The 12,259-nt window shown below is 40.1% G+C and overlaps 1 protein-coding gene across 1 annotated transcript in view; it reads left to right on the forward strand.

Annotated features, from left to right (window-relative positions):
* ldlrad4b (low density lipoprotein receptor class A domain containing 4b) overlaps window positions 1–12,259 on the forward strand; it is a 72,861-nt gene that overhangs the window by 38,453 nt on the left and 22,149 nt on the right. The gene's annotated exons all lie outside the window — the stretch shown is intronic.

Genomic DNA, 12,259 nt, shown 5'->3' on the forward strand with positions numbered 1-12,259 from the left:
ATGCACTAGAGAGGTGTGTCCTAAAGTAAGCTCAACATTGCTCAGAGGTTACTGGCCTCGCCATATATGCTCATTCTTAAAAGTACAAGGTCACCTCAGACTGAGCTTTCTTTTCTCAGAAACACAGAAAATTCGCTCACTGACAGAAATTCTGTCAACCTGTTAAAATGATTAATGAAAATATCAGTGAAGGAGATGTTCAGCTTTCTTGATGCTTGTCAACTATTACAGTGAAAGTTGCACAGATTAAGATGTACCTAATTTAAGATTTTAAGCATAATAGGAAATTGAAGTCTGTGTAGGATAGTCTTTGTTTGATGTTTGTTTCAATTGAAAAATATTGCATAAAGAATGCAAAGTTTGATAGTTAATATGGACAAAAAACATTCTGTTATAAGCAAGTGTTATTGCTTTACACAAAAGTTGTATGTGATGTATTTGGTGAAGAACAATATTTTTCTTAAACTAACAAATGAATGTGAAGTGCAAGTTACCATAATGATTCACTTTTCTAGGAACTGAGCCGTAGCTGTGGCTGAACAACCTTGAATTAAACCCCATTGTTTGAAAAGGAACAGTACTTGGTCTGATTCCTTCATGGTGTGTCATATAGGAACATACGAAAACTAGATCACCACAGTAGTTGTTGCTAGGGGCTGATTTAAGTAGAAACAATTGGCCGTCTGCATGCTGGCAATGTTTTCTTTACCAAAAAGAAACTGCTCCAGAACAAATGTCTCAATGAATGGAAAAAAGACAGAAGGTGACCAGGGATGTTTCTAGCATCTAATCGAGTCATCTTTCCATTTGCAACAGCAGTGCACAGGGTTATTGTAACTATAGTCCAGTCATCTCCCTGTTTGTCCTTCCTTCCGTTTTTCTCTTAAACTGGTCTTTAATTGGATTCCTGTTTCTTTTGTCTTTCTCTTCTGCTTCCTCTTGCTCATGCATTTTTTGTCAGCCCCCACTGCCCCACCCCAGTTTCAGCTTTGACCTGGTCTTGTCCCCTTAAAGTCTTCAGGTTGACTCGGACTTAACTGTTAGAATAACACACAAGAACAAAAAGTTTTTGTTCTAGGCGGAAAGTCTATCTGTCTGTCTGTCTGTCTGTCTGTCTGTTCATTCAGCCATTTGGACTTTTGCCTATTTGTTTATGCTTCTTAATGAAACCTAAAAAGCTACAAGTTAATGAGGAAAAAACATTGGACGTTAGATTCAATAGGACAAAACAGCTAATCATAAATAAACCATTAATATAAACATTTTTACCACTTTTACAGTATGTACAGAATGTGCCTATGAAATCCAGAGAATTGTTGGTCATTCTAAGATGATTTCCTGTGCTGACCAGTGTAGGACAGCTGGAAAAAAAAATCAATCACTGTTTCTTTGTGAAATGTTAGATCATTGTCGATTTTTGATCAGGGTTAGGCCCATTGTTTTAGACCTATTTAATTTTTTGTGCGATTAGTTTTAGGTAGGCTTCTGCTTTTAACTACACTCTTTGCAAAGAGGTTCTATACACTATCAAAATGTTCTGTGACTTGGATAAACAGCACAACCATTTTGGAGTTTTTAAAAAAGGCTTTTTAATGAACCATAAAAGGAACCATAAAAAGAAACCATTTCAAGCCCTCAAATATTTTTGAGTTCTCATATTGTTGTGTGTGTGGCTGGATGTGTGTGGGTGTGTGTGTGTTGGTGATTGTCTTAACTAAAGAACCCTTGAAGGATCAAAGGATCTCTTTCTTAAGGGTCTAGTAGTGGATATTTGACCTGAAAAAAAGAAGCCGGTTCTCCATTTCCTTCTGTCTGTCTGCTCAGCTCAGACCTCCATAACTGCCGTTTGTGTGGATGAAGTGTGTTGCTGTGGACCATGACTGCGTTTGGCCACTACGAGGTTAATGGGCCTGAAAGCCATCGTCCTGTTTGGATCAAACGGCAGGGCCGGTCTGCAGCTGCTCTGCATGTTCTCCAGTGTGACTCTCCAGTCAATGAAGCGTAAAACGAGTGTGTTCAAGTGTCCGAGCTGAAAGACTCGGCAGGAGACAGGCATGGGCTCCCCTGGGCTACGGTCACCCGTGGCTTTAAGCGAAGAGGACCCCAGCTCCGGAGGGCCACCATGGTTTAAGAAGCTTTTTCACCTCCGCGTGCCCAGACAGGGTTGTTTCGTTGTGGGGCTTCTCCATAGGGGGACTTGGGTGGACTGATGGGGGAACTCAGTGATTAAGGCCCCCTCAGTCCCCCCATGCAGAACTACAGGCTATTGGGCATTCATATGCAGATATGGGCTTCTGTTGTTCTATCTTGCACTGCTTTCAGATCAGTCTCTTTGTCCGTGTGATTTAGAGGATTATTTTAAGTAGACTATCTGAGTGGCACTGAATAAACATGACAGCTTTTGTCCTGCACCAGAAGCTGCGAAGCTGATCTCAGGTCAGTGTTAAAAAGCTGCCTCACTCTTTTCTAGAGAAATCCTTAGAGCCTCATTCCTCAGAAGGGGCCTGAGAGTGGCACACTTTGAAGCATGTTTTAATGGCTCTCCAGGGTGGTAGAGAGACGGAGGAGCTTGTTCCTCTAGAACTGGCCAGCTGGACACTCTTAGAGCACAGTGCCTCAGTAACAGGCGCGGTGCACTCTATGTAACGTCTACTAACGTTTTCTCCTTTCCTGTCTGTCTGCCTCTCTTTTTGTCTGTCTGCCTGTCTGCCACTGCACTTTTTTCATTTCTACAAATCGCTTGCATCTAATACACTTTCATATCCTCCATATCTCTTCAAGGTTTATGTCGATTTCATGCAAGGGATGTTTGCTGGCTGAAAAATAGAGAGAACCGAAAGAAGAACTTTAAGGGGAAGCTTGTGAAGCTGCTGTGCCAGACTATTTTCAGAACCTATGCAGAGCAGCTGTTTTCAGACATTTCCAACTACTCACTGACTTCATTCATTGTCCCACTGTGCTTCAAAAGGACCACCATTGTGCCACTGCCAAAGAAATCTTAAGATGACTACCAACCGGTGCCACTCACTTTTGTGGTTATGAAGTACTTGAATGGCACACATCAATAGCACCGTTCCTGATTCTTTGGACTCCCTGCACAAACATATCTGTGTGCACTGCAGCCTGTCCAGCTCTTCTCTCTGCCCTTCATCCATGGAAGAAAAGGAACATTTATGCCAGGATGCGGTTCATTGGCTATAGCTTTGCCAGCATTACAGCAATTCCCAGTAAGCTGGTCAATGAACCCAGTGAACTGAGCATATGTGCTTCTGTCTTCAAGTGGCTTCTGAGCTTCCTAACAGGGAGGCCTACCAGGGAAGCACTGAAAATGAGAAATTTTCGTGTCCTGAGCGCTCACACCCACTGTAGGCTGTAGATGCCGCTCACTCACTCCTGTACTGCAAAACATCACAACCACTAAATAGTTGCCTTTGTTGATTTAACAGCAATATAACCATGCAAAAGCCAAATCTCCTCTCCACAAATTCGTTGTCTTGTTTTTTGAGCGAAATATTTAAAACACTAATGCTAAGATTAAGAAAGTTGGAGTTTCTCTACTTGAAAGGGGATTCTTCAGAGTCTTCATACTTTCTGCACAATTAACTTGGCAAGTCTGAATTGTTCACAGAGATGGTGATAGGAAAAGATGTCCCGAGTGTTTATTGCTTATAAAAGCTACTTCCAGAAAGCCATTACATGAAATGGTAACTGTACATTGTGTAATGCCTTAGACATTGTTTTACGAATGATTTGAGGTAACGTTTTGGTTTAAACCACGTTTGTTTTAATACTTTCATGGTGGCAAGACACATGTAGGGTGTTGAGGTAAAGAAAATACAAAAGTTTTTGTTTGTTTGTTTTGAATCACCCCTGATTTATCATTATAAGCATAAAACCTCAGACGTGTAGGGTTACTGATCATTTTGGATTGTAAATAAAATTATATTTGCATTGTGGACATTTTGACCCATGGTTTCCATCACTACTATTTTAAAGAAATCTGGGTTGGGACATTCCTGCACCATTTCACATTTGAAAGTATTCTGAATAACAGTTAACATCATAATTACATTATGCTGAAATAACATTAATGATGCTAAAGTTCTCGTTGCCAAACCGTCGTCACCTCTTCTATCATTACTGGCTGTAAACTCTAAGTGCACAGGCGCCCATACATCAGTATCCTTGGCTCCTCCATCTTCTTGCTGGCTGTTGTGTTCTTATTGGCACGCATCACAGTCTCGAACCTGCCCTGCTGTGCACCTGCTTTTTTCCCCCTCGATATGAAGCAGCTAGATCATGGTGGTTAGTTGAATCAGGTGTGTTAGAGTAGATGAAAACAAATATAAATGTACAGGCTGGGACACTCAAGAGCACAGTTTTACTCTGTTTTGCATGCTGAACTGCCTTTTTATTCTTATCCAGCCCACCATTTGCTTTCCTCTTTTTTTGGGATAGAATTTCTCTGCACTGTTCTTCTCCACTCACTCCTTCTTGCGCTCTCTCTCTTGCCTGCTTTCTCTTTCCTTTTGACCCTTCCTCCCTGCCTCCCTCTCTCTTATCCTCCCTTGCCAATCTTTCCTTTCTCCGCAAGAGTTTTTAAACAGGTTGATCAGGGTCAGAGGGTCAGCCAGGTCACGTTCATTGGCTTTGATTGAGTCTTGTCTGGAGTGAAGAGCACCGGCAGTTTGTTTGAGTTTGGGATTTCCATGCGTAATCCTCATCATCTCCTGCTAATCTGAGCCCAGTGCAGCCCACTGCATTCTCATGCTAACATTCTCATTGCCAAACCGACGTCACCTCTTCTCTATGCAGTCAACATTACTCTCAGGGAGGCAAAGTCAGGCACGGGGGCATTGAAGTTCCTGGAGAGAGAGAAGAGGACGTGGCTGATGGAGTTGTTTTGCTCCCTGGAATGCTGGACTGGAAAGACAAGGAGTTGAATGTGAAAAAAAATGTCTTTTGAAAGCTTTTTTTTGTGACTAGTGAAAAATGTGGCTTGAATGAATCACTTGTTTTGTCACTTTTCATGTATTTTCATGTTTTAGAGACGTTTGAAGCACCTTTTCTTGTGATCTCCTCAATTCTCTTTATTGGTCATTGTCTCTTTGATGTTCAATAGGGGAAAAAAAAGTAATTCAGCTCTTGGAGGATGGCTGATGACTTGGAAGTTGTGGTGGCTTTTTGAAGGCATTCCAGACTTGGACATGAGTGATTTACATATCAACTAACCAACTGAAAATTGAGTGGCCTAATGTATTTATGTGCATTGAATTCAGGTGGGACGCTTCTGTGATGTTTTTGTCAATAGTGTTTGCTGCCGTCTTTGAGCTTGGTGATGAACGAGCTTGGTGAGGAATCACTTCAGATGTTTTGATACAATTATCGGTACCTTGAATTTTCCCGTGATTTTTAAAATAGCCTGCTTTAGAATGTACATCACCTGTAACTATTACGTGTTTAGCCTTAGAATTCTTGAAAACAAAATCTAAGCATTAATCATGGAAAAACAAACTAAAATATTTAAATATCTGTATTTCATCTTCCGGTGCCAATGCTACACCCAGAGCAGCAGAAAAAGAAATATCATCTGTTCCAAATTATGAGGGCTCGCAACCTCTTTTTCACACATCTGGAGTAATTACAATCATGAAAATAGAGAACTGACAAAGTAGCTAAATATTTGTATATCTTGCAGAGGTAAGTACTGAAGAAGTACTGACTGACTGCTACTGATGTATCTTTGCTGAAAATATCTCTTGCTCTGTTGTGGCCGTGGTATGTTATGCTCAGGAAACTGATGATCACTGTAGAGAGCCAAATAATTTCTCATGCATTCAAAAACACTTCAGTTCTCTTGACTGAGATTAATTCGGTGTATTATCATACGTTTCACTTGGTTTAATGCAATTAATGAATTTGCTGGCACTTTTATCATCTAGTTTTGAAAAGTACAGCCAGAGTTTGAACCTCTTTGGCTGTGACATGTTTCTGCAGTTCTGTCTGCTTGCTGCTTTGTGTGTCACTCAGGTGATATTTAAAATACTATATGGTTTTTTGGAGCATTTTTCACTGAGCCATTGATTTGTCAGCTTTATTTATATTGAATAATGTAACTAGAAAGAATAATATAACTTAAACATTTATAATAAAACAATAAGTTATGAAAGGCCAAGTGTTACTGTAATTATATCATGGGTAAGGGGTGATATTGGGCACACCAGGAAGCAGAGTGCCTAAAACACCCTTACCTGTGGTAAAATCAATCACTGTAACACATGGCTTCTTGTGGCTGTTGTCGCCATGCAACCATGAACTGCTGAAGCTAGCTTGTCTTGTATGTTGCAGACATTTCATGCACTTTTTTCTGTCAAATAATAATGAAAATATTGTAATATAGCAGTGTGGAATGCAAAATCCTTTGCCTTCTTTTCAGCTTTTGCACTCCAACTTATGACTGAAAAAAACAGGCTTGTTGTTAGATTTGATACTACTGATTCAGTTGTTACCTTTTGAGAATAAAAATTCAGGATCCAGCACTAGTAGTAAGTGGGGAAAATGCTTTTGGTGTAAAAGATCTCACGTTTCAGCGTCTGGTCATTCTTTGCGTCCCTGTCTTTAATCTGTGTACCTCACACATCGTCGTCCCATTAGCGCAGCTTGTTCAAGATGTTTCTGCTGTGGTTTTCAGTAGATGCTTACTGTCAGCATCATTATGGATGGATATTGGAAAGTGTCACCTGACAGAGGAAGCGCAGGGGGGTCTTGGGTTGTTTATCACAGAGGTCTGCTGGGCTCCTTTCTTCACCAATCTCTTTGTCATTTTGTCCTGTAAGCCACCCACTACGAAAGACGCCCCCCTCCCCAAAAGCTTCATCTTTCCCTCCTTGTTTCTTTCCACAGTATGTTTGACCCTGTGTGAGTATGGTGGCTAATGATGCAACTGGGACCATTAAAGGTGGGAAACTGACAGCTCTCTTCTCTCAATTTTTCCCCTCAAAGAGTAGGAGAGCGAGAGAGAAGGGGGGAAGGAAAAAGAAGAAAGCATGGCAATAAATGGACTAGTCTTAGGCATTACTCTCCTTTTTTTTGCCTCAAAGGCCAGAACGAAACCCAGTGAAAAACAAGAAAAGAGAAAGAGGGAAGGGGGGAGGCCACACAGAGAGGAAATGAACATGAAGGCAGTCTGTTTGAAGTCCAGCCGTTTGTCTGAGTATTGTCCCAGTGTGTCTGTATGTTGGTGTGAGTAAGCCTGGAATAAGAGATACAGTAGTGAATAGACTACCCTATAGTAACCTGTACTGAAAAGCCCCAGCTTTACCATCGAACTGGCCAATTAGGAGCTGAGATGCAGATGATGTGGCCAGTCTAAAAGGACCCAGCTGTTAGCATTAGTATGCTGGTGGAGGCCCATTCTGTGGTCTGCAGCAGGTGATTGAGTTCCAGCCCATAGACAGCTCCCTCAGCTCAGCACCAATTTTGCACCAAGTTTGGAACATAACTGTTACCTAACATCACTTGGAAATGTTTTGTCATTCTGGGGTTTTCATAAAGTATTGATTGGGTCTAACAGCTTTTGATATATAGCACAGAATGAAGAAATTTGTGGCACAGTGGCTGTTTGCCACTTTTTGTTCATTTTCATCACCCAATTACTGAGTCTCACTCTCCATCTCTTTCTGTATTATTGGCAGCACGTTTTAATCCGTCTTGCATCTACTAAGCTGCCTGTGTTACCATGGTTAGCAGTCTCATCATCTGCCCACTGAACACCTCCTCTCACCCCAACACACATTCTTTGCACACTTTTCCCCTCTCATCACCAGTAAACAGTTTGAAGTTGCTAAAATGTTAATGGCTCATGTCTCTCCGCTGGGTTTTTGCACTCTTGAGGTGCCTAGTGACTCCCTGTGGTCTGTTGCACTGGTCAAATCTTTCTTCTTTACCACTGAATGTGGTCTGTCATGTTCATATGCAGTTCCTAGTAGATTTGGGCGTTATACTATGACTTTCAGTGTTAAAGCTATCGATAGATAATGAGAATTATGTCCATAAAAACATTCCGTTCCTTAAAATACCAGCGTCCATGTTGTGAAGGTGTTCATGTTTACAATTCTGTATGAAAAGCTTCATTGTTATAAATGGAAGAGAAGAAAATGGGACAAAACAAATCATGGGTTCCATTGCCTTTATTAATGCAAACTTAAATATCCACATACTGCATGATTGTGATATATTTAGGAAATACTGGGATGCTGAATTTTGTCAGTGCTGCTGTGCTGCTCCCAGTTATCCATTGGCAGTTGTTACTCTACATGGGTTTCATAATTAACAGTCTGTCTTTATTTCTTTCGCAAACATTTGCGGAATTAAAGAAATGACACCTTTTGCCCTCTCCAGTGGTTATATCTTTGCCCTGAGCTTGACACATCACGACTACACAGCAAAAAATGTTTTATCTGAAGATGCAGTAGAAGTTAACTAGCTAGCTGTATTACTTTTGGAAGATATACAGATACCTGCCTTATTATTATTTTTTTTTTTTGTCAGTTCTCTGTTTTGCTGATAGGAATTACTGTGAAAGTGTGAAAATGGTTTGTGAGTAGGACTGAGCAGTATGATTAAGCATTGGGTAGAAATGTGTATCAATATTTTTCAGTCATTGGGACTTGTTACATTTCTGTATGGCTAAGAGGAGTTTTTTTCAGTCACAAGAGCCGTTTATGGACAAACCAGCTTAATAAAGGCAACAACTACTAAATGTAATGAGACATGGAAGTAAACAAATTGTTGTTAACTTTTAGAAAGAACTAAAATACAGTTTAAAAAGGGGGGAAAAAGCTCTTTAGAAATAGTCGTGGTCTGTTCTTCAAAAAATGAAGTATGAAGTATGAACAAACATTGTTTTCTTTTGTACTGCGGGGAATGCAGTTGTAGGTGGGTGGGTTTCAAGTGCATGCATAAAACATGCTTAATGCGCACATGAAGATCACTGCGATATTCCACATATAACAATGTAACAATTGCAAATATATCATAAATATTCAATGCATCGTCTAGCTCTCTTTGAGAGTGCTCACAATTTAGAATTTATTAAGTATCTTCTGCTGATATATATCTAATGTTGGCATTTCCATCAGTACCATCAAGGGAGTGCAGAAGTGTATGAACTTTTTTGTGTTGTAAAATGGGGAGTGCTGTCACTCAGTTTGCACCTGCTTGTGGTTCCCCCTCCCTAACTGTGCCCCCACATCTACAGCCTGATTTTCTTACAGTCTGTTGGTTCATTTCATGTTTCTTGGTGTTTCTGCAACGCTGATGTAGGGAGGGCTCTGCTCTGCATGAGTGTTTTTAGAATTCCACTCACTGTGGCTCACTACAGGAGGTAAAACAAAGTAGGATAGCTGTAGAAAACCCACTGTCTTCTAGCTAAAATTTCAGTTTTAATGAACATTCAGCTAAACAAGAAATAGTAAATCTATACATCCCCTACTTAAATTCTTAATTAATCATGCAGGGTGCAACTGAGGTGGGATCCTCTCAGTAAGCTTTGAGTTTGAAAGTTAGTTTTTGTGTAATCCGTTACAGGTGAGTCTTCAGGCTGGAAAGGTTGCTGAAGCACTACAGGGAGCTGTCGAGTGTTTCTGCAGTTGAGCAGTTTTACTGGCCTGAAGTCTGGGTTTAGTCTCCAGTGGCTGTGTTGAGCCTGCCCCCCTCAGCACGCCTGACTGGTCATGGCTGGCCAGCCAGGTTCAGCCTCTTCTCTTCTCTGAATAAATTAGGTTAATTTTTTTGTTTCTTTGGCAGAAAGAATATTTTTCATTAAGGGAAGCTAACAGCTATAAAAAGTGCCCAAATATGGACACAGGTCGAATATTCATTTTTTAATTATTTTTTTAAGCTACAACAAAGTTCTTGGCATTGCCTGTGTGCTGTGCGTGTGTGTGTCAGCAGATTTGCCAAAACTTTATTCTCTGTGCTCACCACTGGTTGTGCTTTGGGTCCAGAAAAGTAGGTCAGTGTTGGTTTTCCACACAGGCAGAGAGATAGAGACGGAGAGCAAGATTCCCCTACTCAGCTGAGTAAAGTTAGGTCTGATACTGGCGTTAAAGATCTAACACACCACTCTTTTAGGCTGATCACGCATAACATTAATTCTCAGGGCAAATATAGAATTTCTGGGCTTGTAAAATAATTGCAGTTAACACATTTTTGAGGGTCATGCTGATATCAATAACCAATATTTTAACTAGCAGCTCAAGTATGAATGTCAAGTATGAGCCGATCTAGGCATGTTTTAATGGATCAGGTATCGGATATGTTAAACCCCATCTAATTAAAGTCCTTTGTTTCTTGATTTCTGTAGACCAAAAAACAAGATTGGGCCATTCCTGAAGTTTATGCTGTAATCCATCTATGAAGTGTAGTATGTTTATACTACTTATTATATATATGTATTCATACTATGTGCTGTATACTAAATGCTGTTTGTTAGTTACTTTGTGTTAGTTAAAATGAGTGCAGTCTACCTTAACAGTTAAATCATTAAAATCTAGCTTTGCTAGTTACCTTGAATTGAGTAACGCTGCAGTAGAGAAGAGAGGGTTTTGTTCCATGTCAGAAACACGCTTCTGTACAGCTGTAAAAAAACGTGTGTTTTATAATTTTATCATGCTTCTCATCTGTCCCTTTCAGCAAAACAGTGACAGCAGGAATCACATCTGAGCTTAATGCATCCGAGGAGCTCAGTTGTGGAGTTTTGCATCTTGTTTTGATTGGATGGTTGAGCTGTAGTTGAATGTCTTCTAAAGCCAGACATACACTGTGCGCTACAGGTTTGAATAGACCATCGTGCACGGACAAAACCTATGATTTAATAGCTCACAATGTATGAAAACACTAGATCTGATTGACATGCTATATGAAAAGCAGCTGCTACTGACAGCTCTGTCTACAGACAATTTTAACTAAAGCTGTTTTGCTTAAAATAACATGCTGCACATCAAGTACTGAGCAAACACACTGAGAAACTAAGCTATAGCAGTGCTGCTGACTACTAAAACCAGAAGGTGATGTACAAAGACAGTTTAAAAAAGTAAATGTGTTAACATTTATACTTCACTATTCTATACTTTGGAAGCACATTTCAACTTTTTTTGCCTTTGTTTTGTTAGCCAACGTGTCTCCACCCACATTGCGAAAGTGGGTGTGATTGTGTTTGCATGTGCTTAAAATGGACTAAAATCGCACAGTGGATTACCAGTGGGACTTTGACAAGGTGGAATGTTTAAAATGACCATTGACTTTGTGTCCGAGCTCCACGGTGTTAGTAACCCTTCTCTTTGTGAGCAGACCCTCCTTCACTGCCAGCTTGAGTCATTTGTTCATTAGCACGGAGGTGTACACTCAGTATCAGCTGGTATCGGACTTTGGTATCAGTGCCTTTTTTATAAAGTTGGGTACGAGAAAATGAGCACGGTACCGGGCTGAGACCAGTTTCGATGCATCCCTTACTCAATATGAAATACTTGTTTTCAAATTATATTTAAATACTTACAATTGGGTGGACTTCATCATCCATCACTGACTATGATTGACTGCCATAGGCAATAATTGTTGATGTTCACTAAATTCTAAAGCTCCAGCGGAGAGATTAGAACAAGTTCCAGATGAGCTCCAGCCTGCTGACTCTGTTCTCTCAAGTGAGTAGATGGAAGCAATTAGTGGTGATGAGAGAAAAAACAGGCTCCTGAGGTTGTTGATCTAGCTATAAAGAAATAAGTAGAATTTTCTATTAACTCTATTACCTAATGTATCATAGGGGGCACATTCAAAGGTGTTGGCACTGTTCCTTTTATCTCACTCAAATCTGCTGCTGGAGTCCATGCATGTCTACACTGAGCATAGTAAAGGGTATCAGCATTCAGAATTGGATCTCTTCTTTCTAACATGGTTTCTGCCACTTCATAAAGAAGCGTAGTGCTTTTATTGTTGGATGCGCTATGTTTGAGTGTGAGCACATAAAATGAAAATGCTTGTTAATATATTTATTATTATTGTCATTTGATTTTCATCAGAGTAACAATAAAAGGTGACTGAAGTGTTAAAGTACATTCTTATGCATTTGTTTGCTTCCTCAAAATAACTGTTCAAAACACAGGAAAATCACATTACCAAAGGAAAAGAGTATGTGAAATAAAATTTAGAATCATCTGCTCTTTTGCCTCGGCATTAGAGTTAATAAGTGTTATATTTAAAA

The sequence above is a fragment of the Colossoma macropomum genome, unplaced genomic scaffold (genome assembly GCF_904425465.1).
Source record: "Colossoma macropomum unplaced genomic scaffold, Colossoma_macropomum, whole genome shotgun sequence".
Classification (NCBI taxonomy): domain Eukaryota; kingdom Metazoa; phylum Chordata; class Actinopteri; order Characiformes; family Serrasalmidae; genus Colossoma; species Colossoma macropomum.